Consider the following 9,983-nt stretch of genomic DNA (forward strand, 5'->3'; position numbering starts at 1 on the left):
ATGTCACTACCCCTGTGAACAAGTATGGAAATTGAGTTTACCCCTAGCTAATTTAAAATAATTAAAACCACACAAATTTGAAGGAAAATATGTTTATTATCCAACTATATTTATAGAACAAATGTTTGGTCTTTAATTTTTGCAAAATATTCTTTTTCGTTTTATGTTCTCTGATTTTCAAGAAACAATCGAATTTATTCTCGTAATTCGTAAACCCTACTTACAACTTTGCCTCATGATAACTAACGTACGTCTGTACGCACACCTTAGGGGGCGCCAAAACGAGTTTTGGAAATTAAATTTAGAATATAATATTTTATATTATTCATATAAAATTTAGAATACTTAACAAATTAGAATAAACAATCAGACTTAACTAGGGATACGGAGACACAAAAAGCGTCTTTATTTTGCAATGTGATATCAGTAGAAACAATTAACCAATTAATAACTCTGCAAATTAGTACATAACAACTCTGTTTATTGCTTAATCTGCTTATTAATTTTTTTCTTTGTTTGAAGTTACCGTGAAATCGAAAAGGAATTTTCTATTGTTCAATCCCATAAGCGCTAACTTTCGAAAGATTAAATTAATTATTGGGCATTATTGACAAAAATTGCAAGCTGATTTAGTTTAAACAAATTATATTCGGGAAAATAAAAACTGGGGAGTCAGTGCTTAGAAAATGACATGTTTATTCCGAAAAATTGAATTGTAACTTTTGTTTTTGTTGCAAATGTTTTGCGTCTGATGAACTTTGCATGTTGAAAACATGCGTGGTTAGGGTTATGGTAATGGAACAAATATGAAAAATGAAAGCAAAATTTACTCTGGAAGAAAAATCTTAAGGTCTTTTTTTATACCTAGTGCTGTTTATACTCTAAAATTCTAAATTTAATAATAAGTAACTATGCAGAAGTAATACATATCACAAATAATTAGTTTTTTTCTCAAAATATTTCAAGAAATGTGTGAAACATAAATAATTGTGAACACGAAACAACATCGGTGGACTAACAGCAGCGCAAATATAGGACTTTCCTTTATTTCGTTTACCGTACTATTATTTTGTTTATTGATGCTTAATACTATTTTGTGCCATCCCTTCCTACTCCTCTAGAATCTCCGTTTTACCCCTGCGGGGGTAATTACCCTAAGGTTAGGAACCACTGATCTAGTGTATTTTCAAGGAATTGTTTCATAATTTTGATCACATACTTCTCCCAAATTTAGTCTCATTCAATTCAGAATGTCTTGAAACTTCGAAAAACATAAAATCGGAGAGAATCAGATTTTTTGATGAGAACATAAACTTCTCCTTCGGGAAGTTAAAGATATGATTTTTGAAAATATATTATGAAGTTCTATCATAAATTCATTATAGAACTCATTTCTCTAACCGTAAGAGTCGAACGCATTTTGCCAAACTATACGTCCAACACTCCTTCTATAAACAACAAGAGTTGAAAATGAAACGGTAGATGTCTCCGCATCATGTACCTGCGTCACGTTAACCTGTGATCGCCGCACAAACCTGAAAGGAATTTGCTTGTCTCGGTCGATACGTCGTTTGGGCAAGATCATACTTCACAGGATCATTTCTGTAGTATGTCTTCACAATCTCTTCACTCAAACGCGGAGTTGATGCGACCTCGACGATGAGTCGTAGCATCGCACCCTGAGCGTGAGAAAGGTGATCGAACTTCATTTGGAGTTTGACCATCATCGATGACCGTTCACCAAAATCCCTCGTGGATTCTGGTCATGGGTGTGATGCTTTCTGAGAGGTCTCTTTAAATATTAATATCCTGTGCATTCCAACACCAACAACTTGGCGTTCCTTTTCATTCATGTTCACAAGAATGATACAAGAAAATGTAGAATGAATGACGACGTTCGGGAACAGTAAAAGTTTCAGCAACATAACATAGGGCAAGTTATAGTTATCGCAAAAAAATCGAAAATGAAATTTTTTATATAGCTTTCCGTTTCAAAGGTTTCTGAACATTTTGGCATACCTTAGAAAAAATGAAATGAATTAAAAATAGTATGTGTGTGTGTGCGAATGAAGGTGTGAAAATGGTCATGCAGTTTTTGAGAGAACGGATCATCCGATTAGATTAATTCAAAAAACATTTTGCTTGATGCAAAAAATGCATTTACTGAAATTTTGGTAATTAGAAAAATTTCCAAAAAAATCAAGTTTTTATTTTCAAAAGAAAACTAAATTTTGAAAAATATCAAAATTTAATAAAATCGATTTCTTACAAAAATTTGAGAATATTTCGAAATTTTCAAAAGAAAATAGAACTAGCTGTAAGTGGAATTCTGTCTTAAGGCAATTAAGGCATCGTGCCTTAAGGCAAATTACTGGAACTTCCCGTACCAATAATTATTATTTTTTAAAAAGCCATTAACGTTTTTGAAAAAAAATTACTTCGAAAAAATTAAATTTTTGAGAAACAAAAAAAAATTGTTTGATAAAAAAAGTTTTCTTTATTTTGGCATAGTTTGGAAATTCTGAACTTTTTTTTCAAAGCAATCGTACTGCTTTAACTACATAGAGACGAAATGTCAAAGCGCGTAAGCGCCGCGTCGCCGTCTAACGGATAAACATTGGTACGGAACCCATAGGAATGTAAACAAAATTCATACTTATTGTAAAAATCTTTATAAAATATCTGATAATTTGATGTGCATATGTCTAATGATCATTTTTGACCGCCAAATGGCTTTTTGTTTTACTGTTTTTATTAGATCTCCGAAACCGCTAGACCTGCTTTCATAAAAATTTGATCAGTTCTTCATCTTGTCAATACAAGTAAAATGTGTTTTGAATTATTAAAATCGGACGCTCCGTTCTCTTAAAAACCGTTTTACCGTTTTTGGCACTTTTTGTCCCGTATCTTTGGAACGGCTAGACCTGCCTCCACTAATCAGCACGTCTCCTTATCAGTACAAATCGAATGTTTTTTAAATTGTTTAAATCGCTAGATCGGTGTTCTCGAAACCGTCGACGAAAATTTGTATTCGAGCACACACACACATACACATACATCCATTTTTTCTAAGGTATGCCAAAATATTCAGAAACCTTTGAAACGTCGAAAAATGTACTATACCTTATGTAAATATAAATTATAAATGTACTAAAACTTACCCTACGGGAAGTCAAAAATGTTTTTTTTTTAAAAAAAAATTCAAACTTCTAAAAAAATTATTAATTATTTTAAAATTAAATTAAAATTAACAAATTATTGATTATTTTCATTCTTCGAATGTTTAAATACGGTTTTAAATTGTACACTAGTTTTCTTTTTAAATTGGTTGTGATATCCGAAATTTGATTAAACGCCGTTTATAAGAGTAGTCATTATATTAATATTTTAATTGCTTCTCACGATTGGCTATGGGCTTGATGCCTTCTGAGAAGATTTTTAACATTATATATTTTATAACTTTCCTTATATAAGTAATAGTAATCGTCCAAACATCTAAAAGATTTTTTTTGCATATCTTTACATTTCAAGTTTCTGAGCATTTTGATTAGATTAGGGCAAATGGATGTGTGTGCGAGTGTGTGTTTTGTATGAATACAATTTTTTGTCTACGATTTCTGATGAATTATTCAAAAAGCATACAATTTGTAGTGATAGGACACGTGGTGATTAATTTTTGGCAAAGACAGGTTCAGCCGTTTTGGAGATACGCAACTTAAAGAGCAAAGCATGGCAGTTTTTGAGAGTATAAAGCATCCGATTCAAAATACATTTTGTTTGTGTTGATGACAGTCTGTATGTACGTATTTTTTTCAAAATTAGTTTTTTTAATATCAAAAATGCTTTGGATTTCAATTTTAACTCTAGCTAAAGTTCTAAAGCTCACATATATGTTTCAAATAAATAATTTGAACTTTGCAATTCAATTTTTATAATTTTATAAAAATTATTGTTGATTAATTGGACAACTGTTATTAAAAAAATGAGATAAAATCATAAAGTTTTATTTTTTACTTCCCGAAGGAGAAGTTTATGTTTTCATAAAAAAATTCGATTCGATAATTTTATGTTTTCTCGACGTTTCAAGCCATTCTGAATCGAATGAGATCAAAATTGGAAAAAGTATGTGGTTCTGTATGTGTATGTGAATAGATTTTTTTGCCGTAAATCGACGCTTTGTCAAAAACAGCTGGACCGATTTCATAAATTTAAAAGCCATTCGATATCTCTCGATGAGGACTAGCGTATATAAAGTTTGCGAGACGATCAGCCAAGCGGTTTCATTGTAAATCGCAGAAAAGTGAAATAAATTTTGTCCACGTTTTAGCCCGCAATTCTGAATCGATTTTGAAAATTCAAAAACTGTTCGAAAGATATTGGTTGGGAATCGTGCTGATTAGTTTTTGGTAAAGATCGGCCGGGCCTTCTGGTAATGAAGTGTTATAAAAAAAAATTCTATACTAAAATATTACGGCCCTACGACAAGTCATTCAATTTCAAAAATTCTTCAAAGTTTGCAAAAATTAGTATTGTTTTTTTTGGCATTTGTCAAAATTAGACCGTTTTCTCACAAACGTCTGAACCGATTTCAGAAACTAATAAAAGCCATTTGATGAATCTCAATGAGGACTATCGTTTGTCAGTTTTGTGGGTTTTGTGATGTAACGAGCTGTAGTTTAATTAAAAGTAAATTACAAGTAGTTTAATTTTAAATATTCATCAAAGTTTGAAAAAATGAGAAGTTTTTTTGACGTTTGTTAAAATTAAAATTAGACGATTTACTTGGTATAACGATAGAGTACTTGGTCTTGATGAACATACTAAGCCATTAAAGTCCTATGGAAACTGGTTCAATTATAAAAATTGTTGATCTTTGAAAATTTGCTTTTAGATAATACTCCGAGTTAACGTGTTTGTTCGTTTTCAATTATGTATAATAAATACATACACTCGGAATACTGTTAATCACTCATAAATTAAATATCGGGAAGTTTATGTAACTTGCCTCAATGTAAAATACCAATACCAACTAGTTTACTTTTCATTTAAGCTTATACAGACGAATTCGATTGCCTGCCAAAATTCGATTTTTTATCAGATCAAAAAATCGATAAGTCATTGTACGGAGAACCATATATAGAACACGTAAAAAAATAATAGCGATTGGATCATTTGTTTTTGAGTAATTACTGCAGCAAATTCGGAAAATGCTGTTTCGAGAAAAACGCGTTTAAAGATAATATGATCGTTATACTATATACTATATGCTATATATATATATATATATATATATATATATATATGTGTATATATATACTCTTTTAAATGGCTGTAACTCAAAAACTATCTAAGATATCGATTTAAAATTTTTGTATGTTATTTTTAAAGGTATAACTGATCATTATCAACTGAGAATTATCATTTATTCATTTATTTAATCCTTTTTTTTAACTGCCCCTAGGATAAGTTATAGTAATCGCAAAAAATCGAAAATGAACATCGACTCACATACACACACATAATTTTTCTATATTTGTCTCCTTCGATTTAGAATGACTTGAAACGTCAGAAAACATAACATTAGCAAATCTGTTCTTTTCGCGAAAACAAACTTCTACGGGAAGTTAAAAATCGTATTTTATGTGATACGTCATGTTTAGTTTCATGTTTCATGTAACTACTATTTGTATTGGCTAGATAAAAATAAAACTTTAGAACACATGACAAATACTGAATTAAAAAATTATTACTACGTGACATCAAATTACTCATTAATGTTAGCAATAAAGTGCTTATGGCTGGTGACTTCAACGCTCAACATGCAATGTGGAAATGTAGAGGAAATAATAACAGTGGCAAAAAACTATGCAAATATATTAATAATACAGTGAACAATGTTCAGCTGCATTACCCAGATACTCCTACTAGATTTGCTCAATGTGTGCATCATAGTAATAGTACTATTGACCTGGCTCTATCGAAAAATGTACATATAACAACTCATCGACATCTCTGCCATGTCTAAACTCGGATCATAATCCAGTCTTCATACAAATAAATAGCAAATTAATCGTCTATGAGTCTGACAATACAAAGTACTTAAACTACGCAAAAGCCAATTGAATCCTTTATAAAAAATTAATAAACTTAAATATCAATCACAGAATGCAAATAATTGAAAAAGAAGACCTAGATAGAGCAATTGAACACCTAACAAGCACGATAAATAACGCTATTAAATTAACTATTCCTTTTAGAAATCCACAACAATATACTGCTGACAGCTTACCACAAGACATAATAAATAAAATAAAATTCAAAAATCAAGTGAAAAAACTTTGGCAAGTTTCCGGAAATCAATACCTGAAATCCCATGTGAATAAACTAACAAAAATAATCCAAGTAGAAATATGGGAATATCGCAACAAATGATGAACTGACAAACTGAACAAAATAAATATATATCCAAATAATATTTGGCCAAATATAAAGCGCATCACAAAGCGACTTCCACAAATACCTGCCCTGGTTTGCGATACGGGGATGGCCTCAACAGAAATCCAGAAAGCCGAAGCACTAGCTAAACAATTTGAAAATAATTATCGATTGAATTCCGACAGTCAAAACACCTTATTTTCCCAAAAAGTAGAAAATGTAGTACATTCATTTGTCTCTAAAACTGCTCACTGTAGATCCAAGACTAAAACTGTCACTGTCAAGGAAATAATAGACACATTAAAAACTCTCAAAAACAATAAAGCCCCAGGTCCCGATGGGTTGCAAAATATCATTATTAAAAACTTGCCGCATAAAGCGTTGATTCTTCTAACAAGAGTAATAAATCAAATATTGATTTTGGGCTGTTTTCCAGCTCAATGAAAGAGTTCAATCATGATGCCATTACACGAACCCGGTAAAATAAACAATATACCAGCAAACTATTGTCCAATTGCACTACTCAATACAATGAGTAAAGTGGCAGAAAAGCTCATACAACAAACAATTTGGGTTTAAAAAAGGACATTCTACAATGCATCCACTATCTGTGCTGGTAGAAAAAGCCATTACTAACTTTAACAAACGTAATCATACAGGACTAGTGTTACTTGACATCGAGAAAGCTTTTGACACAATTTGGAGCACAGGATTAATTTATAAACTAAGTGAAAATTAGTAATGTACTTTCAAGTCCAAAAATGGTTACTGCAGGGGACCTCAAGGATCTATACTTGGACTTACACTGTTCAACTTATATATTTATGACATTCCAGTTTCCCCCAAAACGGATATGCTGATATTTGCCGACGACACGGCAATCCTAAGCTCATTAAGATCAGTTACTTTAATAATAGAGAGAATTCAACAACATATAAACGAGATCATAAACTACACGAAATTGTGGCGCCTTAAAATTAATGCCCAAAAATCCGAGGCAATAATTCTCTCTAAATCTAATAAAAGAAGTATTCCATATAGCAATTTACAAGTAACAAATATACCAATCGAATGAAAAAACAGTGTCAAATACTTGGGTGTCACACTGGACCAAAAATTAACCTTCACAAAACACATTAAAAATAAACTTAGTAGTGCATACGGTGCAATGAACGCACTAAAATCACTACTACATCGAAACAGTGTTCTGAACTCAAAAAATAAGAAGACCATATATCTCACATTAATAAGACCAATAATCACCTATGCGGCACAAATTTGGGTCACTACATGTAAAAGTAACATTCATAAACTGCAAATATTACAAAATAAAGTATTACGATTAATACTAAATGAGCAGAGAGATCCAATCACCAAACACTACAAATCTAGTAAGTACCTTTATGAAAAGTCCCATCTGCAACCTTTTAAAGAGACCATACTCAACATGACGGCCAAATTCTTCGAAAATTGCAAACACAGTCCAAATCCAATCATAAAAATGCCTAGGAAGAATTACAACAGACATGATATGGTACGGCAAATACGCTTTGCCGCACCACTTGATAGAGATGTAGTATTTGGAAAATGATATAGTTACACCTATTCATAATAATATATTTTAGTTAGTATTAAGCTTTAGTGTTATCTTAGTTGTAAGTTATAATTGAACGAATAGTGTTTTTTTGTTTTCCTTTTTTTCACTTTTTGTCAACATTATTGATATTGATATGTAACTAGATTATTAAAACTTCCTTAAATACCATACATAAATTGCAAAAATACCTATTAGGCAATAATGCATAAAATATTATACTGGACTTTGTAACATATATTGATAGAAATATAAAAATTTATCATCTCATATCATCTCTACTGAATTAAAAAAAAATAATATACATATTATGAAGTTCTATCAAGTACTCATTTACGCCCAACGCTGCTTCTATAAGCAAAACTTGAAAATGGAATGTTAGATATTAGATGTCACCGCATCTTATACCTGCGTCGCATTAACCTGTGATCGCCGCACAAACCTGAAAGGAATTGGCTTGTCTCGGTCGAAACGTCGTTTGGGTAAGATCATACTTCACAGGATCATTTCTGTAGTATGTCTTCACAATCTCTTCACTCAAACGTGGAGTTGATGCCACCTCGACGATGAGTCGTAGCATCGCACCCTGAGCGTGAGAAGAGTGGTTGAACTTCATTTGGAGTTTGATCATCATCGATGACCGTTCACCAAAATCCCTCGTGGATTCTGGTCATGGGTGTGATGCTTTCTGAGAGGTCTCTTTAAATATTAATATCTTGTGCTTTCCAAAAACGCCGCCAACATCTTTTCGATTTTTATCTTTTCTTCTTAAATAAAAATACATAAGAAAAGAAGTTCAGTTCGACAGTAAAAGTTTCAACGAGATAAAAAATAATGGGCCAGTTATTTAGGCAGGCAGGCAGGTCTAGCGGTTATGGACTCTCAATAAAAATAAGTTAAAAAAATGTTTATTGTGCATATGTACATAAAGTTATCATATATTTTATAAGTGAGGTGCGTGGCATCGTGCTTTAAGGCAAATTACTGGAACTTTCTGTACCTTATTTAAAAATCTTGGTACGGAACCCAAAAAAGTTTGGACAAAAAATGTGTTAACATTATTAAAATCTCTGATAATTTGATGTACATATGTCCAATAAATATTTTTGACCGCAAAAGACATTTTTTAACTTATTTTTATTGAGCGTCTATAACCGCTGGACCTGTCTTCCCAAAAATTTAATCAGATCTTGATCTTTTTAATACAAGTTAAATGTTTTTTGAATTATTAAAATCGGACGCTCCGTTCTCTTAAAAACTGAGTTACCGTATTTTTTGCCCCGTATTTTCGGAACGGCGAAGGCTAGACCTGCCTTCGCCAAAAACTAGTCAGCACGTCTCTTTATCAATACGAATCGAATGTTTTTTGAATTATTCAAGTCGGTTGATTGGTGTTCCCGAAATCGTCGACAAAAATTTGTATCCGCCCACACACATATATCCATTTTTTTTCATAAGGTATGCCAAATTATTCAGAAACCTTTGAAACTTTGATATCTTTTATACGAAACGTAAATATCAACTTTTAGAAGGAGCAACAAGTCCAACTTTGCAAGATGTGAGATTACCTGTAGTGACAACCGAAATGTGCCAAAATGCGTATGCTGGTTTTCCCAATCAGGTTAGTTGTATAATTTAATACTCTTTCAAAATCAATTGCCAATAATTAGGTTTTTATGTAGTAATAATTTTGATTTTTCAACCAGAAGGAAGCCTGAAATATTGCAGTTCATTTATTGGTTTGTTTTCTAAGTAGAAATTATTCTTCACAGTTGCATCTCTATTAGAGAAACTCTAATTATAAAAATATCGTATAGATATATGACAACCGTTTTGCTCAAAAACAAAAGCGACATTGTTAATGTTAACATTCATATTTATTGCAACAGTTCTTAGCATTGTCAAGTTCTGATTGCTGATCAAAAAACTATAAAAAATCGCAAATAAATAATTT

General features: G+C 31.6%; 2 non-coding genes across 2 annotated transcripts; both read left to right on the forward strand.

The window, feature by feature from the left end:
• Window positions 1-1,577: 1,577 nt before the first annotated feature.
• LOC113383971 lies at window positions 1,578-1,790 on the forward strand. Its single transcript, XR_003367920.1, has one exon. It is a non-coding gene; the product is annotated as a small nucleolar RNA U3 (small nucleolar RNA).
• A 6,723-nt stretch (window positions 1,791-8,513) lies between these two features.
• LOC113383978 lies at window positions 8,514-8,726 on the forward strand. Its single transcript, XR_003367926.1, has one exon. It is a non-coding gene; the product is annotated as a small nucleolar RNA U3 (small nucleolar RNA).
• Window positions 8,727-9,983: the final 1,257 nt, after the last annotated feature.

Source organism: Ctenocephalides felis, unplaced genomic scaffold (genome assembly GCF_003426905.1).
Source record: "Ctenocephalides felis isolate EL2017-DRISC unplaced genomic scaffold, ASM342690v1 CF-g0.4_SCAFFOLD_03570, whole genome shotgun sequence".
In the NCBI taxonomy this organism is placed as follows: Eukaryota; Metazoa; Arthropoda; class Insecta; order Siphonaptera; family Pulicidae; genus Ctenocephalides; species Ctenocephalides felis.